At 44.6% G+C, this 24,591-nt stretch overlaps 1 protein-coding gene across 2 annotated transcripts in view; it reads left to right on the top strand.

The window, feature by feature from the left end:
- Positions 1-24,591, top strand: part of DGKD (diacylglycerol kinase delta) — a 112,464-nt gene that overhangs the window by 49,513 nt on the left and 38,360 nt on the right. The gene's annotated exons all lie outside the window — the stretch shown is intronic.

Below are 24,591 nucleotides of genomic sequence, written 5' to 3'. Positions count from 1 at the left end.
TCTGTATTTATTTAGTCTTTAATGTCTCTCAGCAGAGCTTTGTGGTTTTCAGGGTAGATATCTTTAATATCTTTTGTTAGATTCATTCCTATGTAGTTTATAATTTTTGTTCCTATTAAATAAATAAAATTAAAAAATATGTTTCATTTGCTGCAAAAAAAAGAATATAATGGATTTTGTGATCTTGGGAAATAACTTATTAATTCTAGGAGTAGTTTTGTAGATTCCTCAGAAATTTCTAAATGAACAGTTCTATCATCTGCAAATAGGGACAGCTGTACTTCTTTCTTACCCAGATGCCTTGTATTTCTTTTTCTTGCCTCATTGCAAAAGCTAGGACTGCTGGTATAATGAAGAGAAGTAGTGAAAGCAGAAATATTTTCATTTCTTCTAATCTTAATAGAAAACAATTTAGCTTTTTACTATTGAGTATGATATTAGTCGCAGGCTTTTTGTAGGTGCCCTTTATCAGTTTGAGGATTTTCTTATTTGCTGAGAATGTTTATTATGAGTGAGTATTGAGTGTTGTCAGATGCTTTTCTGCATCTACTGAAGTGATCATATGTTTGTTTTTCCCTTAATTTTGTTAAAGGGCAAATGAAATTGATTTTCGAGTGTTAAACCAACCTTGTATTCTTGAGACAAACCTTATTTCCTCATAATATCCTTTTTATTTATTGTTAAATTCAACTTGCTATTATTTTGTTAGGAATTTTTGCCTCTATATCCATGAGAGATATTGATCTGTAGTTTTTTCTTTCCTTTTACCTTCGTTGGGTTTTCGTACTTAGGTTAAGTTGGCTTTATAAAACATATAAACTGGCTTCATAACAGAAGGGGGTGATATTGTTGTTCCCCCCTCTATTTTTTTGATTAAGTTTGGTGTTATTTCTTAAATTCTTGCTAGAACTTACCAATGACACTTGGTGTGGAGTTTTCTTTTTAGAAAGGTTTTTGATAATACCTTTTGACATTTTTTTATCATAAATAAAAATTTTTTAGCCTTTTTTTTTTAAAGTAGGCTCCACATCCAGCTTGAAGCCCAACGCGCAACTCAAACTCAGAACCCCGAGATCAAGACCTGAACTGAGATCAAGAGTCAGATGCCCAACTGACTGAGCTACCCAGGAGCCCCCATAAGTTAAAATTTATAATGGATATAGGCTATTTAGATTTTCTCTTATGTCAACATTAACAGATGCACCCTTTCTTTCTCCTTCTGATTTCTGTTTGTCGGAGGGAGAGGTGTAAGCTTTACGAGAAAAGGGATGTCCTGGTGCTTACTGACTCACTCTCTATTCCAGCACCCCAGAGCTATGCCGGGCACAAAGTAGGCGTTCTATAAATATCTGTTGGTTGCTGTGTGTCTGTCACTTGGCATCTCTGGGAAGCTTTCCTGTCTTCTCCATACACACGGGACTGTGTCATAGCTGTGCCATGACAAAGGGAGATGGCTCCTGAGTCAGGCCAGCTGGCCTCCGCCAACCCGCATGCCATGCCCTCCCACGGTGGCTATTCAAATACCCAGTGATGCATCCACAGCCCGGTAGACAGACCCTTTGAGTCAGGACTTGCCAAGGGAAAAAAAGTTTTTTCAACCCTTTTTCTGTTTTGGTTTTTTAAAATGTGAAATCCTGTGGTTGGAATGACTTCTTTTCAGTTTTGAAATATACTTGAAATACCAGAGGAATACAGGAAGCTTGGTCAGAGGAAAGGGATAAATTGTTTAGAGTTAGGAACGGGGGTTATACATGGGGCAAGATTATCCCAAAAGGCAGTTGATGTTGTGTGTGATTTACCTGCCTTACTGGGAATATGGTCTTAGATGTCCTTTCCTGGATCGCTTACACATGACCGTTCTGGACCAAGTACATTAGTCACTCGGGGAGTTAGAGAGGACAGTGTGATTTAGACTGGGCATCTCTGAGAGGACATGACTCTGTTCCGGTCCCTGGCATCTAGAGGGGTCTAGTGCCCCCTCCCTCCTTTGCGTCTCAGTGGCTGGTTCTCTGCACCTCTCAACAGCTGCAGAGGTTGGGCGCAGGAGCTGAGAACAACAGCTGTGCTCCTCATGGTCCTGTGTCCTTCCTGAGCCCCTGCCGGCACTCAGCAGCTCCCCCAGACCACGTGGGTCAGACACTCCATCCCTCAAGGAGGGCTCTCCACAGGCCACATCGTGCCCTGGAGGTGACCAGTTGGCCAGCTGTCTTCTGACCCCCACTCTGCCTCCTATAGCAGTGTGGCCTTGGGGAGTCACCTGTCCTCTGGGTGTCTGTTTCCTAATGCATGAAACGGGGTTGGGGCACATGGTCGTCCAGTCCTAGGCGTGTGTGTGAGTCTGTGACCTCAGCTTCTGGCTGAACCTTAGTAGGGCCCTTTGACAACTATGAGTTGTGAAGAGCAAGGGCTCACGCACAGCGTCTTTGTCCCCTCCTCCTCCTCCAGCTTTGCATCACGACCATCAGATGTGAAACCTTCACAGTGTTGGTAAAATGTCTGAAGCCATTTTCCTCAGAGTTAGTCCTGGAGAAGAGGAGGTGGCTGTCCCTTGCATCTTACATGGTGGATTGTCCAGGAGGGCAGAGATGTGAGGGACATGGAAAGGGGTGGACAGGACCCATGCCTCCGATTCTGCTTCTCCTGGCCTTGTGCTTTGTCAGGAGCAAGACTTGAGCACATTCTCACACATGTCGCCGTGTGGCCTCAGTGTGGGGTGCGGTCTTCTCAGACAACATGGCTCCCGGACTGAATCACAGGAAAGGGGGAGAATGTGGAACTCCTCAGTGTGCAGGGTAAACCACCCAGAAGTGTTCCCTGTGAGGTAGGGACAGGGTGTGTGAGGGGAGTTATGCTCCAGAATACATCACTGTGGTATGTTCCACAGTCACAAGGGTTTTCATCCTAAATTGCTCGGTAAGTGGCCCTTCATGTAACTGGGACGTGTTCAATTCTGTGAGAATTCATTGAGCATGAACTATTGCCAGGCATGCAGGGGTTTCTCTGGGAACAGAATGGAGGCCTCTCCTTTGTGGAGCCAGAGGCAGAGAGAAGGGACAACGTGCAAATTCCATCTTTTTTTTGCAACACGTTATATTTAACCCTTCCACATCAAATTCTCTTCATGCTGTTCCTGGGGTGTATGTGAGCAATGATTTATATATCTGCAGTTAGCGGCAGACTTCTTCTGTAGAGGGCCAGATATTTTAGGCTTTGTGAGTGATAGGGTCTCTCTGGCTGTATGTAGCAGTCCAGACAATATGTAAATAAACAGGAATGGCTGTGCTCCCATAAAACTTTCTTTAAAGAACAGGTGGCAGGCTGTAGAGTTTGCCTGGCCCTGACTTATGTCCTCAGATTTGATTTTCAGTGTTGTTGTTTCAACCTTACTGTTACTCTATTAAATCAAGCTCCCTTGGTGTTGCTGCCCATTTGAGTTGAGAGTTTTCAGTCCTAGTTAACAGAAAAATCAAGTTATTGACCCGGAAGAGAAAGAAGATTCCATTTCTATGCCTTGGTCTGTGATGGTGAGGTTGGTGTCTCAAGGTTAGGTTTGGGATGTTGAACAGGAAACATAGGTAACAGTGGTTTAAATAAGGCAGAAGTTTGTTTCTCTCTCATCTCGGAAAGACCAGGGGCCGGCATCTGGGGCTGGTGTGGAGCCCCGAGGTCGGCAGAGACCCAGCTTCCACTGTGCGGGTCCCCTCATGGGGCTAGGTGCCGGCTGCAGGAGCCGCAGGGAGGAGGCGGGCCAGGGCCAGGGCGGCCTGTGCTGTTCTGTCTTTTCAAAGAGCTTCCCTGGGAGTGCCCCCAGTGCTTTCCCTGAGTTGCAGGGGCTGTGGGAAATGTGCTGGTAGCCAGGCTGTGCAGGAGGCTGCCTGGAACAGCAGGGCCATTCTGGAAGGTAGAAGGGGAAGATGCTAATTGCATAGGCAGCTGGTTAGTTTTTTTTGTCCCAGATGTTGAGTTTGTGGGTAAAAAAAGACGAACAAGAGGAAGAAGAAGAAAGAGGCAGAGATGTATTTTAAAACATTTTTTACTTTAGAAAATGTGGAAAATACAGAAGACAGAAAAAGAGAAAAACCGTGCAGTCTCACCACCTGAAATTTCAGCTTCCAGTTTTTCATGCTGTGTGTCCTGCCCTTTTGCTTGTTTTGTTTTATGCAGTAATGTGATGTAAATATGCCCTTTCCGAAATTCTTTGTAAACCTTGTTTTCCCCCTTGTGTGGTATTTGTCTCTTTTCTGGCTGCTACGACTGTTGTCTGGTAGCTAGTCCCTGGTTTACTTAAGCATTGGAAGTATTGGAGGTGCAAACATCCTTGAGATAAGCTCATCAGTCAAGGTGTGCACAAGACTTTGTCCTGAGGGCGGACACCTGGCAAGTCAGCAGATGCACGTGTTCTTTGCTCTGGGAAGTCTTAAGTGCCTGATAGCTTGACCTTCAGTGATCAGAAAAGTGCGTGGCTGACCTTGGGCTGTAGAGGCTGCTATGTCTCTTCTCGTCTTCTCCCAATACTTGTTGACTGTAATGTTACCGTAGATGCACTTGGCTGTGTGCAGACTTGGCATCAAATAATCCCAGATAAAAACAGATGGATTGTGACAGCATGGGAGCGGCCAAATTTAAGATTGTCCAAGTGTTCCCATCACACTCCCTCCATCTCCACATCCCTTCAAGACCCCTGCCGGGGTACTTTCATTTAGATTCCATTATCACTGGGATAATAATGACCCTAGTGCTTGAGCTAATGACTTGGAGCTAATTTTTCCCTCTGTGTGGTAGCCTAGAGGCAGATTCAGTCACAGCCCCTTCTGCTGCTGTGTTTCTCTCTCAAGTGCACTGGCCCAGCCTGTGAAAGGGACCATCGCTAGCCAGGGTGTGTCTAGCCCCGGAGGAGCACAGCCCTGGGCTTGGGGCCTTGGGGCTCTGCCTGGGAATTGCTTATTGTATCTTAGATCTTTATGCATTTTGCCAGTCTAACTCAGCCACAGACTCCCTCCCATCCATCAAGCTCCTTCACTTTTTTAAAAGGTAAAGTTCTGGGGCACCTGGGTGGCTCAGTCGGTTGAGTGTCTGACTCTTCATTTCGGCTCAGGTCATGATCTTGGGATCGTGAGATCGAGCCCCACATTGCGTTGGGCTCTGGTCTCAGCGGGAAGTCAGCTTGAGATTTTCTCTCTCCCTCTCTTTGCACCCCTGTCCTCTGCTCTCTCTGTCTCAAATAAAGAAATCTTTAAAAAAAAATGAAAGGTAAAGTTCTGTATTCACTGTAGTATTTCCTCATGTACTTTAAAAATGTGTACTTTTATTGCTTTTGTTTCTAATGCTTGGTTACAGAATTGCAAGGGTTTTGAGCGTCTGTCCCAGCTCATTCTTTCCCATGAGACTTATTTTCATTCTGAATGTGAAGCTTTGCAGCAACTCAAAAACTGCATTATAGCAAGACCACCTGTAATGTTTTACTCATGCTAAGATTGGTGTGTTACTCACTTTTTTATACAGATAACATGTAGAAAACACTCAGAAGTCTTATCACTGACTGTGTCCAGAGATCCTAGATACACTTTTATAGAGACCTGTGGTTCTCAAACATGGGAGGGAACGGGGATGGGAAGGTGGGATTTACCACTTGGACAGAAGACATTTGGCAGTTGGAGACACTTTGGGTTGACATGTGGGGGCTGGAGTGGGTGGAATCCATGCTACTGGCATGTCCAGGAATGCCACTCAACATCCTACAGTGTTGTCGGGGACAGCAAAGAATTATTTGGCTGAAAATGTCAGTAGCGCCAAGGTTGAAAAACTCTGCTATAGACAAATGGTAGGTGTTTTCTTGTGAATATCAGTACATAGTATAACAGTGGGATCATTTATACATACTAATTTGTAACCTGCTTTTAAAATGCATTATATTGGGGGTGTCTGGGTGGCTCAGCCAGTTAAGCATCTGACTCTTAGCTCAGGTCATGATCTCAGGGTCATGAGTTCAGACCCCGCATTGGGCTCCACGTTGGGCATGGAGCCTAATAAAAAATAATGAACATAAAATAATGCATTATATTCTGAACATCTGTGTCCACGAATACGTGCTTGTGTTGCACTTGCACAGCTTGGTTGTGTGATGTTCCGTCGTGCGCTCGTGGCGTGAGTTGTTGGAGATTTAGGTTATGTGCTTGGCTGTCGGAGGCACGTTGTGTTTTGCCTTCTGCATGTCAGCTTCTTGTTTCCTGCCTGCTGTGGGGGAGATGTGGTGTGGGGTACCACCTCCACACCTGGGGTGCTCTTTCTTGGCGATCCCCCTCCTTCCTCTGCCAGGGTCTGTCTGCCTCCAGCACCCGCTCAGGGCCACCTATAATCTCTAAGGTTTTCCCCACGTTGAGCACATTTCAAAGGTTAATAAAGCATGGTCGAAATACTGACTAGATCAGTAACCCCAAATACTTTTGTCCCATTTCAGTTTTAGGTATAACTTGCCCTTTTTGTTTCATCTTGCTTTTTCTTCCTTTTTAAAAATCTGTCCTCTGATGAATTACACGGGATTTTGGCCTCTGGCCCAGTTGGCTTTGCTCTCTGCCTGAGTGTCGTGTGTTCCCGGGGACTGGTCTCCTCAGGAGGGTTGGAGCTTGGGTGGGGTGGAGGGTGCTTATCTGGTGTGCTGTGGGCCCCTGGGCAGGTGGAATCACTGTGGGGGGCGGGGGTCCCCTTTTGCCTTCAGAGCTGCCCTGAGACTGGAGATGGGTGCAGCTTTAGAGAGAAGCGCCCCGGCAGCAGTTCATGCCTGGGCTCCTCTGGGTGTCAGGCCACATGCAGTGGGGGACCTGGGGGGTCTGAACCTGCATTCTGGGGCTGATTTCGCCCAGGGACCTCCTAGCGCTTGTTTGTGTGGTGCTATTTTTGTTTTTGGTATGGCCCTCCGTGAGGAAGTCTGCCGTCTACGCACATCCCAGCTGTTTTGAATAGTCCGTGTCTCAGGGGGCTTCAAGGTGGGGATTTGTGTGTATGGCGAATCCAGCGTTTTGGGCAGCATCAGAACAGCAGGATGTGAGTAACAGGAAGTGACAGAAATTACCAAACGCGCCAGATACTTATTCTTGGCCACCTTTCCGAGTCCCGCAGGCTGGGGAGCTATATTTAGCACAGTATTTCCAGGTTCCTAATCCTGCCTGGACACTGTCCCTTTGCTCCTCTTCTGGTCAGTGACTGAACTTCAAGGTGCTGATTTGTTACTCCAGTGTCTCTGCTCTCCTTTGGCGATCCACAGGGTCTTGTACATTGGTTTTAAAACTCGATTTTTGTTTTTGCTGGGCCACTTCAATTCTGATCCATTTTGAGCGGTCGGAAAATGTTCTGCAAGAGGGGAGAGCGGCAGGTAAGAGTCCCAGGTGTCGGTGGGCAGTGAGGCTGTGTGAAGCCGTGGGGAGAGTAGTTAAAATGTAAGGATTTAAAATGCAGTGAGTGGAAGGAATCGAAGATTATTGTAAGCATCTCTAGAAGGTTTTGTCTCGTGTTTCTTAGAGGTGGAAGGCTGGGATTTTTAAAGCCACAGACTTGGTGATGTGACTTCACCCACATGCTAGAAACATCTTTGGTCCCCACCTGGTCGGACAGAAAGCCTGCAGGTCAGATACACTTCCCTGTGATGAATTTCCATTGTCTGAACTGAACTTTTTCACAGGAGACATTTCACCCCAGCATTCCCAAGACAAGCACTGCGGAGCCGGGAAATGGTCCGTTCAGGTGGAGCACTCCCTCCTTATTGGAAGCGCTGTAGACAAGTGATTTTCTCCCGGTGGTGTCGGATAGTACTTCAGACAGCTGCTGACCAGATGCCCACATGAGCTGCTTGGTGTCCCCTGTGCCCTGCTGTCCACTATGACGGTGCCATCTCACTGTAGGAGCAGCCGGGGAGCCAACCATCTGCTCCCGTGCGTTGCCGTCTACACTCTGACCTGTGCTGGCCCGCGGACCAGGCAGTGCCTTCCTGCTGGAGGACAGCAGGGGATGGCGCCTGCTGCTAACCGCAATTGTGGCCTACCTTCTTCACCCTCAGAATGACCCCACGGGACAGGTGCTGATACCCATTTTGGAGGTTAAGAAATTGAGGCCTAGAGACAGGTCATTTGCACCAGTGGCTCTCTGATGTCTCTGTCTGTCGTAACTGCTGCGCTGTCCTGCCCCCTCTGGTGCACGCTGTGTGCCCCCACCAAGACTTACTGAGCCGGCTTGTCCTCCAGCAGCGGGACATGTATCTCTGTGTGCTTTGATAATCCTCAAAAAGGAAGTTTCTGCAGTTTGATATTAGCTTCCGGTGGCTGCCACCCTCATGATTCACAGAAAGGGGGGTGTTGGAGAGGTTTCTTTGTTGGTCTCTAAAAGCTTCCTTCTGAGCAGTCCAGCCAGTCCCTTCCCCTTCCTCCCTTCATAAGCCATTAGCCTTATTTTCTTTCACACACTCAGCTAGTTCTTCCGCACGCAGGCATCTACTCTAGGATGAGAAATTGGAGAGGCAAATTAGGAATAGTTTGTGTCTGCCATGAAATGCACGGTAGCCAGTGGAGGCAGCCGGGTGTGTGTAGCAGCCATGGGAGCCCCTGGAGGAGGGCGTTATGTGGGTGAGTGAATGTGTGTGCGAACACCACACCACGTTCAGGCTCCCTGGCGGTCCCTCCATTTTACCAGCAGAATCCGTCTGCAGGCATGGTTTCAGGCTGACCCATTCCTTTCTCTAAGGCTAGACTATAAACTACAAGTACTATAAACTATACATACTGCGTGTATGTATTTTTATCAAGATACATACAGTAAACTATAAACTATAAATACAGGGCACACTGTGTGTGTCTCAAGCTCTGACTTGTGTATTTTAGCATATTTTTGTGCCAAAACGTTTAACATTTAAAAAACTATTAAATATTTCAGGCATTCAAAAAGTAACACAATGAACAACTGTGTATTCTTCCCAGCCTGAGAACAAAACAGTATGGATATACTTGAAGTCCTTAGTATTCTGGGTCCTACCCACCCCTCTTGCCCTCCTTCCCCAGAGTCATCGTAGTCCTGAATTTGGTATTTATCGCTTGTTTGCATTTTTTAAAATCCTTTCTCTTCTTTCATATGTAGGTATAAATAACATAGAGTATTTGGCCAGGTTTACAGTTTTGAGTAAATGGTATCATACCATACATCTCCTGCAACTTGCTCTTCTCACCCAGCATTGTGTTTCCAAGATTTATCTGTGTGGACACATCTGTCTTCAGTTAAGTGGTTCAATGTTAAAAATGACTGATTATTGAATTTCTGGGGAGTGGGGCATGAACCTCAGAACTTTTGCAAGTACAGCCCTTGTCAGAGGATCACAGTGTTTGGTTGTTAGTTTGTGGCTTATGTAGTGGTCCACTGTGGACCTGTGTCTTCCCAGCTTTGGCTGTTACAAACAGCATTGCCATTCTTATACCCGCCTCCCTGGGCACATGGGCACGAGTTTTTCTAGAGTGTTTCTAAGGGTAGAATTGTCAGGTGTGAACATCTTCAGCATGATGAAATATTGTGGGATTGCTCTCTAAAACTTAATTTTTTTAAACTACCACCAGCATGGTAGCTTATGAGTAACTTTTGAGTGGTAACTTATGAAAGAACTTTCTTTCTTTCTTTCTTTCTCTTTCTTTCTTTCTTTCTTTCTTTCTTTCTTTCTTTCTTTCTCTCTCTCTCTCTCTCTCTCTCTCTCTCTCTCTCTTTCTTTCGAGAAAGGGTGCGGGGAGGGGCAGAGGGAGAGAGAGATATCTTAGGCAGGTTCCACGTTCAGGGTGGAACCCAATGCAGGGCTTGATCTCACAACCCTAAGATCATGAGCTGAGCCAAAATAGGAGTCAGATGCTCAACTGACTGAGCCACCCAGGCACCCCTTTCATTTCTTTTTCTTTCCCTTTCTTCCTTCCTTCCTTCCTTCCTTCCTTCCTTCCTTCCTTCCTTCCTTCCTTTCTCTCTTTCTTTTTAAGATTTTATTTATTTGACAGAGACACAGCGAGAGAGGGAACACAAGCAGGGGGAGTGGGAGAGGGAGACGCAGGCTTCCCACTGAGTAGGGAGCCCGATGCAGGGCTCGATTCCAGGACCCTGGGATCATGACTTGAGCCAAAGGCAGACGCTTAACAACTGAGCCACCCAGGCGCCCTGCTCTCATTTCTTTTTTTAATGCAGGCTGATGGCAAGGTAAAGTCCTCATGCATGAGGTAAGACATTGGACATGGTCAAAATTTTGATAGACACTTCAGCCTCAGCATGTCCAAAATTGAGCTACAGACCCCTCCCCCAACTGCAAGTCCTGTTCACAGCCTTCTTTATCCCAGGATGGCAGCTCCATCTCTCCAGCTGTTCAGGGGGTAGTTGTTGGCTCCTCTTTGTCCCATACCAGATCCAGTCTGTCCTGAAACCCTGTTGCCTTCAGGACACGTGAGAGTGCAGCCAGTCGCTCCCCTTCCTTTCTCTCTCCATGGGATTGCTGGACACCCTCCCTAAAGGGTACTGACTTCTGCCCTGCCCCTTATGTTCTGTTTTCAATAAAGCAACCAGAATGATGCTTTTTATTTCTATGTTTTTTTAAAAAAGATTTTATTGTCAGAGAGAGAGAGCATGCACAAGCAGGGGGAGTGGCAGGCAGAAGGAGAAGCAAGCTCCCTGCTGAGCAGGGAGCTTAAAGCGGGGCTCAATCCAGGACCCTGGGATCATGACATGAGCCGAAGGCAGACGCCTAACCGACTGAGTCACCCAGGCATCCCGAGAACGATGCTTTTGAAACCTAAATCACATGTCGGCCTTCTGCTCAAAAGCACCACAGCTCCCCATTTCACTTGGTGTAAAGGCCAAAGTTCTTAGTGGTGCCTGCATGACACTCTGTGGCCTGTTGCTTCTCCAGGTTCATCCCAGGCTCCTCTCCCCTGGTTCACTTGGCTCTAGTCACCAGCTGTGCTCCTGCTTCAGGCTGTGGCCCACCCCTTCCCTTCCATGTCCTTCCAGTCTTTTCCAATGAGGAAAAGGGTCTGTTCACACTGATGACCTTTTTCTGATCTCTCTTTTTTTCCATAGATTTGTCACTGGTCACTATTCTCCATAGAATGTAATTTACTTTATGGTAGTATTTAGTATCCTTTTCCTGTCTACAGTTGAATGAAAGCTCTATGGGATCAGGGGTCTTGTCTGTTCAAGTGAAAGCTGCTTGAATTTACTTCTGAGAAGAAAGGAAGAATTTGGAACCCAAACATGAGGGTTGAGCGTGGGAGAGGAGTGAAGCTGGCCTGTGGGGGGACCGTTGGCAGAAGGACACATCTAAATGTGGGAGCGGGACCCCAAGGGGCCTGTCCGGTTGGCAGTGGGATCTGTGGGTCTGGAGCTGGGGGGCAGCTTGTGTTGTACGTGTGTCGGGTTTATCCTGCGTGCACCTGCAGTTGGGGCAGGGCTGCTGGGGTCGGCCCACCTAGGAAGTGCGGTGCCGTGCGAGGGCAGGACCTGTGGTTCTGACGTCCTTCCTTTGTGGCTGACACGAGATGCAGCTTCATTGATTTTTTTCAAGCACTGTTGTGTGTAGAAACGAGTCCTGCCATCTCCGGTGCGCTCTCGCACAGGCTTGAGTACCAGGCCACATGTCACAGCCGGATAACAGAGCTCTGTGACCCTCCTGTGTGCTTACTTGAACTCAGGCATATGGAGCGGACGTGATTGGGATTTCTTAGAGAATGTGCACCAAAGGTGTGTCCACATATTTCATGAGTTTGCACTACCTACAAATGACTTTAACAAGATAAGATTACACTTTTAATTTGTGCCGAGGGAGACCATAGATGCCCTTGTCCTTAAGAAATACAGCATTGTTCTGGAGTTACTCCCTATTTTCCCAATTTAAACATATTAGATTTTAGAAAGTGGATTGTGGTTACTTATTTTTAATTAAGCCTTTTATTTTGAGATCATTGTAGATTTACTTGGAATTGAAGTAATACAGAGATCCTTTGTGTTCTCTACCTAGTCTCCCCCGGTGGTAATGTTTTGGGAAACTGTGGTACAACATCACAACCAGGATGTTGACATTGATACAGTCAAGAACCAGAATGTTTCCATCTCGACAAGGATCCCTGGGTTGCCTTTTATAGCCACACCCACTCCTTTCTTTAACCCCTGGCAACCACGGATTTGCTCATTTCTGTAATTTCGTCATCTCAAGAATGCTGTATAAATGGGAACATACGGAGTAGAACCTTTGGGAGTGGGCTTTTTTCACTCAGCCGAACTCCCTGGAGCTCCACCCGGGTTGTTTCGTGTATGATAGTTGTTGCGTTTTCTTCCTGAGTGGTGTTCCATGGAAGGATGTGCCATAGTGTGTTCAGTCATTTACCGCTAGAGGACACCTGGGTTGTTTCCAGTTTTTGGTGACTGCAGATAAAGCTGCTATGAACATTCACGGACAGGTTTTTGTGTGAATACAAGTCTTCATTTCTTTGGGATCAATGTCCAGGAGTGGAATTGCTGGGTCATATGGTAGCTGCATGTTTGGTTCTTTAAGAAATTGCCCAACGAACTGGCAGAGTGGCTATAGGATTTTACATGCCCACCAGCAACATGAGCTAGTTTCTCCACATCCGCTCCAGCATTTGGTGTTGTCACTGTTTCTTATTTGAAGCCACTTAGTAGGTGTATAGTAATAGTGCATTGTGATCTTAATCAGCATTTCCTTACTGGCTAATGAGGTGGAATACCTCTCGCTGTGCTTGTTTGCCTGCATACATCCCCTGACACCCCTGGGGTGTGGTCTGCAGGGATGGACGTTTCTACTTGGCCTTCTCTGGACGCTATCCAGCTATTCTGCTGGAGCGCCTCGTTTCTGCCTGGCACGGTGGGGGTGAGGGCCACAGTGTTCTCCGTGGTGTCTGGCTAGAGTAGAGTGGTTACTGGCAACTCTGCTATTGATTTCTGCCTTGTTAGGTTGCCTCTTTCCTGGTCCCATGGCTAGAGAGAGCAGGCTTTTGGTGGACTTTTTAACTCTTTCTGGCAGCTGGCTTCCTCAGCTCCGCTCTATGATGCCTGAGGCCAACAGAGACCCCAGGAGCTCTGCTGCGTGTCATTCTGAGGTCCCGAGGCCCCTAGTCTCTCAGCGCTCTTCTCTCCACCTTTCAGAGGCTTCTCATTTTTAAAGTGTCTAATGTCCAGGGTTTTAGTTGTACTTAGCCAGAGGAATAGGAAAAAGTATGTCTAAGCTTCTTGCTGGAAGCAGAAGTCTGCCTGTTACTTTTATTATTTTTTGGACCCGCAAATCTGACAAGAGTGTCTGAGTGGCCCTCAGTCTGAGCTGCATGTCTGTCCTCCCTGCTTATCATAGCCTTCGGACCGTCTCAGGCCCAGAGCCTCGTGTTCATTACTGTTCAGGTTGTTTGGTTTGGCCCGTGGTTCCAGCACGACAAAGTTTGCAGGATCTTGATCTTTTTGTCATTTAAGGTCACATTTACGAGTGAGAGGCACATCCAGATAAATGTGTGACTAGGAATTGCTGGACAGGATGTGGCTGGTGAGTCAGGGACTGCCCTCGTCATCATCCTCCAGACCTACTTTCTGTACCCTCTCGTTGAGCATTCGTGGGGAACCTGGTCAGAGCAGGCGGGGCAGTGGGCAGATGACTCAGTAAGCTGTCCCTGTCATCCTTGCCCTGATGCTTCAGTCCCGTGCCCCTGCCAAAAAGGCAATGCACCGTGCCAGACACTGCGTGTTCTGAGAGCCCGGGAGGACTCTTGGCGAGTGCGGATTCCTCCCCTACCTCAGGCTCTCCGTGCCTGGCCTTATTCCTGTTGCAGTCTTGCCGGGAATCCAGGTGGGACGCCGCTCTTGGGTAGAGGTCAGGAGCCAGCCTGCCTGGTGTCCTGGCCCCTGCTTCCTTAGCCCTGGGGACGTGGGGCCTCAGTTTCTTCTCCGAACACCCACTCTGTGAGGTTGTGGAGAAGATGTAGTGTGCAAATACCTGTAAACACACAGCAGATTTCCTGAGACTACTAAGTGCCCGACTCTGGTGGCTGCCGCTGTCATTTGACACTCTCTCGGTTGCTGTCCTGTCCTAGGAGCTAGTGCGTGGGTACTTCAAGTCCACATTCTTCATTTAAGCACCACTTCTGTTTGTCTCTGATGCGTCACCCTTTTCACCTTGGTCTCTCAGAGACCATTGACCGTAATTTAGTGACCTCTTTGGTTAATTCTTCCCAGGCCACTGGAAGATATTTTTCTGGCTGGGGTGTCTTAGACTTGTTGGAGGAGCTAAGTGTTTTCTCATACATTCTGGAAGATCATTTGTATGAAAGCAAAAGTTCTCATTTCAAATAAAACTTCTAAGGCTCTTTTTTGGAGTCTTTAGCATGTATTATATACTTAAGGTTTTATTTTATTTTCTTTTTCATCATGATAAATGTACTTTTTAATCCCTATCACCTATTTCCCCCATCCTCCCATGCCCCCACCACCTCCCGTCTAGTAATCAGTATATTCTCTGTAGTTAAGAGTCTGTTTCTTAGTTTCTTTCTCTCTTATTTTCCTTTGCTAATCTGTTTTCTTAAATTCCACATGAGTGAAATCATATGGTATGTGTCTTTCGCTGACTTATTTCACTTAGCATTATACTCTCTAGCTCCATCCGTGTTGTTGTGCATGGCAAGATTTCATTCTTTCCTATGGCTGAGTAATATTCCGTTGTGTATGTGTGTGTGTATACACACACACACAACCCACATCATCTGTCAGTGGACACTTGGCAGTGACACTTGGACACTTGGGCTGCTTCCATAGTTTAGCTGTTGTAAATAATGCTGCAGTAAACATAGGGGTGCATGTATCCCTTTGAAGTAGTGTTTTTATATTCTTTGAGTAAATACCCAGTAGTGTGATTACTGGATTTTAGGGTAATTCTATTTTTAATTTTTTGAGGACCCTCCATACTGTTTTCCACAGTGGCTGCACCAGTTTGCATCCCCACCAACAGTGCATGAGGATTCCCCTTTCTCCTCATGCTTGCCAACACCTGTTGTTTCTTATGTTGTTGATTTTAGCCATTCTGACAGGTGTGAGATGATATCTCATTGTAGTTTTAACTTATATTTCCCTGATGATGAGTGATGTCGAGCATCTTTTCATGTGTATGTTGGCCATCTGTAAGTCTTCTTCGGAGAAATGTCTGTATCTTCTGCCCATTTTTAAATTGGATTATTTGGGTTTTTTGTTGTTGTTGTTAAGTTGTATCAGTTCTTTATATATTTTGGATACTAACCCTTTATTGGATATGTCATTTGCAAATATGTTCTCCTATTCAGTAGGTAGCCTTTTAGTTGTGTTGATGGTTTCCTTCACTGTGCAGGAGTTTTTTTATTTTGTTGTAGTCCTAATAGTTTATTTTTGCTTTTATTTCCCTTGCCTCAGGAAACAAATCTAGAAAAAGAGAAATTACTGCCTGTGCTCTCTTCATTCTAATCCATTTTGGGTTTATATTTGTATATGGTGAAAGAATGGTCCAGTTTCATTCTTTTGCATGTAGCTGTCCAGTTTCCCAGCACCATTTGTTGAAGAGACTGTCTTTTTCCCATTGCATATTCTTGCCTCCTTTGTTGAAAATTAATTGACTATATAATTGTGGGTTTATTTCTGGGTTTTCTATTCTATTCTATTGATGTATGTGTCTGTTTTATGCTAGTATGTACTGTTTTGATCACTACTGCTTTGTTTTAAAAATTTTATTTATTTATTTGACAGAGAGAGAGCACAGGTAGGCAGAGCGGCAGGTGGAGGAAGAGGGAGAAGCAGGCTCTGTGCTGAGCAGAGAGCCCGATGTAGGGTTTGATCCCAGGATCCTGGGATCATGACCTGAGCCGAAGGCAGACAATTAACTGACTGAGCCACTCAGGCATCCCATGGGACTGTTTTCTTAATTTCACTTTCTGCTACTTCATTATTAGTGTATAGCAATGCAACAGATTTCTGTATATTGACTTTGTATTCTGTGACTTTACTGAATTCATTTATCAGTTCTAGTAGTTTTTTGTGGAGTCTTTAGATTTTTCTGTATATAGTATTCATGTCATCTGCAAATAGAGCTTTGTGCTTCCTTATCAGTTTGGATACCTTTTATTTCTTTATGTTGTCTGATTTCTGTGGCTAGGACTTCCAGTACTGTGTTGAATAAAAGTGGTGAGAGTGGGCATCCTTGTCTTGTTCCTGATCTTAGGAGGAAATCTCTTATATTTTTCACCATTGAGAATGATGTTGGCTGTGGGTTTTTTATATGGACTTTATTATGTTGAGGTATGTTCCCTCTAGACCTACTTTGCAGAAGGTTTTTATCATGAATGGATGTTGTACTTTGTCAAATGCTTTTTTGCATCTGTTGAATTGATCATATGGTTTTTATCCTTTCCCTTACTGATGTGACATATCACATTGATTGGTTTGCAAATACTCTACCACCTTGCATCCCGAGAATAAATCCCACTTGATCGTGGTGTATGATTTTTTTTTAATGTATTGTTGGATTAGGTTTGCTAATATTTTGTTGAGGATTTTTGCATCTTTATTCATGAGAGATACTGGCTCGTAGTTCTTTTTTTGTTGTGTCTTTATCTGGTTTTGATATCAGAGTGATACTGGCCTCATAGAATGAATTTGGAAGCTTTGAGAGTTTGAGAGGAATAGGGATTAACTCTTGTTTAAATGTTTGGTAGAATTCGCTTGTGAAGCCGTCTGATCCTGGGCTTTTGTTTTCTGGGGGGAGTTTTTTGATTACTGATTCAGTTTCATTGCTGGCAGTGTATGGTCTGTTCAAGTTTTATATTCCTGATTTAGTTTTGGTGGTTTATATGTTTCTAGGAATATATCCATTTCTTCTAAGTTGTCCAACTTGTGGTTTTCATAATATTCGGTTATAATTGTATTTCTGTGGTGTTGGCTGTTATTTCTCCTCTTTCATTAGTGATTTTGTTTATTTGAGTCTTCTTTTCCTCTCTTCCTCTCGCTCTCTTTCTCTTTTGATGAATCTGGAGAGAGGTTTTTTTCAATTTTGCTAATCTTTTCAAAGAATCAGCTCCTGGTTTCATTGATTTGTTGTTGTTTTTGTTTCTATATCACTTATTTCTGCTCTAATCTTTATTATTTCCTTCCTTTTGCAGGGTTTGGGTTTTGATTGTTCTTTTTCTGTCTCCTTTAGGTATAAGGTTGGGTTGTTTATTTGATATTTTTCTTGCTTTTTTAGATAGGCGTATATTGGTATAGACTTCCCTCTTAGAGCCCACTTTTGCTGCATCCCAAAGATTTTGGACTATTGTGTTTTCATTTTCACTTGTTTGCATGTAATTTTTGATTTCTTGGTTGACCCATTCATGTATTTGTGGTCTTTCCAAATTTCCACATTGGACCCAATGGATTTAATAGACATATTTGGAACATTCCATCCTAAAACAGAACACACATTCTTTTCAAGTGCATGTGGAACATTCTCCAGAATAGATGAGATATTAGGCCACAAAACAAGTCTCAACTAATGCAAAAGAAAAAACAATCAAAGTCATGCCATGCATCTTTTCTGACCACAGTTTCTATAAAACTAGAAATCAATCGCAAGGCTTTATTTGTTTTAATAATTTTTTTAACTAAATAATTCATGTATGTGGTACAGAAATTGAAAGGATAAAAGGTTTATAAAGGAGGTTTCCCAGCTCTCAGCAGTCCCCTCATTAGAGGCAACTAGTTTTTTTTCCTTTTTCACTCACATTGTTCCTGCAATTTGCTTCGAGCACTTGACAATACATCTGAGAGGTTGTTCCCTGTCAGTGTGTGAGGAAGTAGCTTCAGTCTCTTTAATGGCTGTGTAGTTTTCCCTTGTATGAGCGCACCACCATTTATATAGCCAGTCTCCACCAGGCTTACCTTGATCAGTATTTGAGTTATTTCCACTCTATTGTCCCTACAATGAATGTTGCCATAAATAACCCTATATATCCTGTGTATGGCAGTTCTCATGAAGACATATGTGTTGGATAAATTTATAGAAGCACTATTACTAAAACAAAGATGTATATTTTGAAGTTTGCTAGATTTGGGTGCCTGGGTGGCTTAGTCGGTTAAGCGTCAGACTCTTGCTTTTGGCTCAGGTCGTGATCTCGTGTGTCAGGAGATTGAGCCCCATGTGGGGCTCTGTGCTCAGCAAGGAGTCTGCTTGAAGATTCTCTCCCTGTGTCCCTCCCCCTACTCACACACGTGTGTGTGTGTGTGTGTGTGTGTGTGTGCATGCACACACTGTCTCTTTCAAATAAATAAATCTTTAAAAAAATATATAGTTTGCTTGATTTCACCAATGTTCCCCATAGGAATGGTACTAATTTATACTGTAACGTATGAGAGTCAACAGGGCATGTTATCAAACTTTTGATCTCTGTGAATCCGGTAGGTTTAAAAAAAAAAAGGTATTTAGTAATTTTAATTTGCATTTATCTTATGAGTAAAACTAAACATTTCCCCTGTGTTTGGATTTCTTTTCTTTTCTTTCTTTTTTTAAAGATTTATTTGAGAAAGAGAGATTGTGTGTGCAGGGGGAAGGACAGGGTGGGGAAAGGGACAAAAAGACTCTGTGCTAAGCATAGAGCTGGTTGTGAGGCTCGATGTCATGACCCTGAGATCATGACCTGAGCCAGAATCAAGAGTCAGACAGTTAACAGACTGAGCCACTCAGGTGCTCTTGGATCCATTTCTTTTTTTTTTTTTTTTTTTTTAAGATTTTATTTATTTATTTATTCAACAGAGATAGAGACAGCTAGCGAGAGAGGGAACACAAGCAGGGGGAGTGGGAGAGGAAGAAGCAGGCTCCTAGTGGAGGAGCCTGATGTGGGGCTCGATCCCATAACGCCGGGATCACGCCCTGAGCGGAAGGCAGACGCTTAACCGCTGTGCCACCCAGGCGCCCCTCTTGGATCCATTTCTAACACGCTTTTAGAATAGCTCTGCTAGACTCTTGTGTTCATTTGCACATTTCCATCTTCTTTTGCCTATTTCTTGTACATTTGGGTTTCTAAACAGACTTCGTTCAAGAGTCTGGGCAGCTGTGCAGTTTTTCTTTTGATTCAGTTATATGGTTGGTTTTATTCCAAATTCTGTATCCTTTTTACTGAAATAGAGCATACATATGGAAAAGTATACTTACTACAAATGCACAGCTTGATGGATGTTCCAGATAAAGGAACAGAACATTAGCAGCCTCCAGTAGCTCTCCCTAATTTACCCTTGTTCCCAAAGGCAACTACTGGAAGCAGCTTGCTTCCAGCACCATCTATTAGCTTTTCCTGGTTTATCTTAACTTTATATATGCATATGAAATTATATGAACAGTAAATGTTCGTGTCTGGCTTCTCTCAGTATATTGTGTTATTGTGTTAGCAGTAGGTGGTTTGTTCTCATTGTTTTGTGGTTTTCCATTATATTAATACATTACAGTATATTTATCCACTCTTACCGGGGCTGGGTGTTCGGGTTGTGTTCATTGTAGGCCTGTTAACAGTATTGATGCCATAAACATTTGTGTGTGTTTTGATGAGTGTTTGGGTGAAATTGCTGAGCCATATGCTGTACATGAGTTCAGCTTTAATGTTTTCCAAAGTAGTCGCACCAGATTGCCTTCCTGCTAGCACTGTGTGGGTGTTCTAGTTGATCTGCGGCCTCGCCGGTACTTGGTGTTGTCCATCTTTTTCAGTACAGCCACCGTGAAAGGTATGCCATGCTGGGATTTTAAGGTCTACTTCCTAGATTACTAACAAGTTTGAGTGCATTTGCATGTGCCTTATTGGTTGTGAAATAACTATTCGTGTCTTTTGTCCATTTTTCTGTTAGTTGGCCTATTTTCTTACTGATTGTTTTTATTTTTTAATTTTTTGAAAAGATTGTATTTATTAGAGAGAACACGTGGGGGGAGGGGTAGAGAGAGAGTGTCTCTCTTTTTTAAGATTTTATTTATTTATTTTGGAAGAGGGAGAGTGAGCACAAGCAGGGGTGAGGGGCAGAGGGAGAAGCAGACTCCCCACTGACCACGGAGCCCGATGCAGGACTTGATCCCAGGACCTTGGGATCATGACCTGAGCTGAAGGCAGGCACTTCACTGACTGAGCTACCCAGGTGCCTGAGAGAGAGAGAATCCCAAGCAGACTCCACGCTGGACTGGGAGCCCCATGCGGGGCTCGATCCCACGACTCTGAGATCATGACCTGAGCTAAAACCAAGAGTCCGACGCTTAACTGACTGAGCCACCCAGACGCCCCTTTTCTTACTGATTTTTAAGTTCTCTTACCCTCTGGAGAATTTCAGTAAGTGTTTATTGCTTTCCTGACCTGCCTCTGCAGGTTAGGAGAGCAATGCTTCCACCATTTTCTCTGTGATATCCTTTCTCTTTCAGTCTCTCTTGTCTTGCCAGCTTCAAGGTCTGCAGTGTGCTTTCACTCTCCAGTTAGTGGGTTTCCATGTCGTGGTCTCGTGGTCTGTCATCTTGCTCTGTAGTATTACTCTGCCCCCTCCCTCGGTACCAAGTCTGCTTATTCATCACTGAATCTCTGTGATGTCACTGATTGGTCCTGTCAAGTTCATGTATGACCCTACTTTTAATTTGTGTTTACCGTTTCAGTTGATTTAGTTATGTGAGCCATTTCTTTGCTTGAAAAATACAGAGCATTTTTGGTCTCTAAAGTCTTTTCTGTGTGAAGGCTAGATTTTGGGAATAGTGGGAATGGTTTTACCTTTTTTGCACCATTCCTTTCTAAGAGTTGTGGTCTTGGCTGCAATCCAGAGGGACAGTTTTATTATTTCTAGGCGTATCTCTTCCTGCCTTCTTCTTGACCTGGTGAGCTCGATGAGCAGCCAGGAGAGGTCTCATCCAGCACCTGCTTCTCTCCTGGGGCCTGTCCTGCCCACTCTGTCTCCAAAATCAAGGAATTGAATAAGAAGCTTTGTCCAAGACAGCTCTCTTATTAGCAGCTGCTCATTTTCTTTTCTTTTCTTTCTTTTTTTTTTGGGAAGACCCTTCAGTCCCCACCTTTCTTTTGCATTGGCCCCAGGCTGGTGTTAAGGAAACAAAGAGGGACAGGCAGGAGCTTTGTTGGGTTGTGCGCTACTGCTAGTGGATTTGGGAAGCTTCCTGTGGGCCGGAAGGCTGTTGAGGACCTTGCCAAGAGACCAGGGTGAGGAGGAGCCTTTCAAGGAGACAGAGTCATGACCATTCTTGTGGACCGCTAAGAAATAAGGATTCTGTCTCAAAGGTGACAGAACATGATGGGAGAGAAGCAGAAATAGACTTTTATTTGGGGGGAGTCTCCCTGACGATTCTCATGATCTGGGACATGGACTGTTGGTACTAGAACAGTCTCAGGAGGGAAGTGTCATATGGTCCTACAAATAGAAAATGCCCAGAGATCAGGCCCCAGAGCCTGAAGCAGCACTAGTGTGTGTGTGTGAGAGCATGCTTCCACACTCGGACGACGCTGGGGTGTGGCATCGACATCACCGTGGCAGCGTTCAGAGGGGTGTCTGGAGACACGGGGAGGGGTGGGAGCTGCTCCGGTTACACAGCTCTTCAGGGCTTCAGACCTGGAGGAGTACCCTAAAGCCACATGTCAGGCCCTGTGCCAGTCCTGTACACATGGGTCCCTTTCAGTCCCATGACAACCCAGGTAGCTAACTTTTAAGCTCCTCCTTTTCCAGAATAGAAATGATGACAGTCTGCCTATGTTTCCTGGCCAGTCAGTGGCCGGGTAGGGTTCAGATCTGAGTCTGTCTGAGGCTTCTTCAAACCTGCACAAGTTAAGAGTTTTTTAAAAAGGCTGAAACCAGGTTCTTGGGCATTTATCTCTCTGTGTTTACTCCCTGTAAACAATCACACAGATTGAGGAAGTGATGTCATCTATCATTTGTTTCATATTAACTCCCTGTCTTTATTTTATTTATTTATTTATTTTTTAAAAGATTTTATTTATTTATTTGACAGAGATAGAGACAGCCAGCGAGAGAGGGAACACAAGCAGGGGGAGTGGGAGAGGAAGAAGCAGGCTCATAGAGGAGGAGCCTGACATGGGGCTCGATCCTGGAACGCCGGGATCACGCCCTGAGCCGAAGGCAGACGCTTTAACCGCTGTGCCACCCAGGCGTCCCTAACTCCCTGTCTTTAAACACAACAGTTTTGTCTATAACTTGCTGCCCTGTGGTGCCCAGTACTCACGAAGTTAGTCCACCATACCCCTGTCCTCCGGCTTGTGGAAGATGATGGGCCCAAAGACCCATCTTCTCAGACGACGTAGCTGAGTTCTAGAACTATGTGGGCACTTCATCCCGTAAAGGTTGTCACAGGAGTAGCAGAAACAAGACCTAAAATAGAATGGACGTAAAAAATGTCATTGTTCTCTTCCGTAACTATCGTATGGCGTGACTCTTAATATAATCCGTGAGTTATGCAAAATAAAGTATATTCTCTTTCTCTAACTGTATTTATTACACTGATAAAAATTTTTAAATATTAAAACTCACCCCACAATGAATAATAAAGAAATGTTTGCTGAGGTTTTATAGACAGACAGTTACTGATGAAAATTCCTTTTAAAGCACTGACCCCAGGTCACTGGCAGTTGCCAGCCCTCCTATGGCCTTCCCTGACCACCCTGTCTGTAGAAAGCACCCACCAGCCCCATTCACCCGCCCACGTTTTCTTCAGGGCCTGTGTCAGTGTCTGAAATTGTTTTCTTGTTTTTTTGTCTGTCCCCAGGGTAAGTTCTCTGTGAGTGGGAACCTGGCCTGTCATAGTCTTGGAATCTCAGGTCTAGAGCAGACACTCAGCATGTGCTTGCTGGGCAGATCCTGAGATATGGGCTACTCATGGTGCTCTCCATGTGTAAAGGACAGTGGCTGCCACTCCACACCCCCACCTTTGGGAGGGGCACCCAGCTTCTCCAGTCCTCTGTTTTCTCTGTCCTCCAGCGCCCACCCTCCCCCCCAGCTTCCCCAGTCTGGTCCCTGTCTGTAGTTATCCTGATGACATGAGAGAATGAACCATGCGTTTATTTGTTTTTTGTTTTGTTTTTGTTTTAAAGATTTTATTTATTTATTTGACACAGAGACAACCAGTGAGAGAGAGACAAGCAGGGGGAGTGGGAGAGGAAGAAGCAGGCTCCCAGCAGAGGAGCCCGATGTGGGGCTCGATCCCATAACGCTGGGATCACGCCCTGAGCCGAAGGCAGACGCTTAACGACTGAGCCACCCAGGTGCCCCTGAACCATGCGTTTGTGACCCAGTTCTAATTATCCCCTTCTGTGATTAAGCTTTATAGGTGGTTATAGAAATCACCAGAGATAATTTATAAAATACCATTTCTAAATTTTCTGAACCAGAAACATGATCATCTAATAATTTAAATTGGGTGTTGTTAATATAAATTAAAACTGTAAGATGGGCTGAAATCCAAAAGTTAAGTAACATGTTTTATTGGTGAATCCTTGGGGAAGCAGGCATTCTCCTAACACTGCTGGTGGGAATGCAGATGGCAGCAGCCCTGGGGAGGGAATTTGGCAGCAAAATTATATATGCGCTTGCTCTTTGTCAGGGCAGTTCTGCTTTTAGGAACTTCTCCCCCAAATATACCGGGAAACATAGGAGGTCAGTGAAAAGGCTATTCATTGCAGCGCTATTTGAGATAGGAAAGGATTTTCAACAACGTAAGATTTCTATTAATAGGGACCTGGTTGAATAGACTCCGGTGCTTCTGTCCTTCGGAGCTCTGTGCAGCTGTGAGAGAGAGTGAGGAAACGCTTCATGTTGCTAAGGAGAGTGGGCAGGATAGATAATTAAATGAAAAAGCAAAGATGGAGGGAAGTATGTGTGATATACTACTGTTTTAAAAAGAAGGAATATGAATAGATATATGTGTTTGCATCTGTCTTAAAAAAGAAGGATAAACCATATCCGTACTTATTTATTTGAAGCTGCCATGTGGGGAAAGGAGGGGACCAGGGTGGGGGGGACACAAGTAGAAGCTGGGCTCCTGACTGTACGTACTTTGTAGATTTGACTTTCGAACCATGTAGATATTTTACATCATTACAAAACAAAATACGTAAAATGTTATGACTTTTTAAAATTTTTGTAGACATCATTGTCAAATTTTTCCCTAAAAAGTTTATACCCTATTTAGCTCCTCTCAGTGCTCGAGGAGAACTGTTTTCTCCCATGCTTCTGCCAACACTGGATTACCATCTTTAAGAACTTTGCCAGTCAAATAGGTGAAAAATAGTTGGCTATTTTCATCTGTGTTCCCTGATGACTGGAACAGTTAAACATCTTTTTGTTTGTTTATTAGCCTTTTGTATTTCTTCTCTGAAGTGCAAGTTCATAGCCTTTTTTTGTTAAGAAAGACTTTTCTTTTGATTTGTAAAAACTCTTTATATGTTATAGATGCAATCCTGACCTCATTTCCAGTTAAGCTGTTCAGGCCCTTGAGTGTAGTAGCAGGTGGTTTCTCTCTTGTCACATAGTACAAGGACGTTATGTATGATACATTCG

This window comes from Ursus maritimus, unplaced genomic scaffold (assembly GCF_017311325.1).
Source record: "Ursus maritimus isolate PB19 unplaced genomic scaffold, ASM1731132v1 scaffold_1, whole genome shotgun sequence".
NCBI classification, from domain to species: domain Eukaryota; kingdom Metazoa; phylum Chordata; class Mammalia; order Carnivora; family Ursidae; genus Ursus; species Ursus maritimus.
Note: the sequence above shows the minus strand (reverse complement) of the source record. Positions and strands in the feature narration are given on the sequence as shown.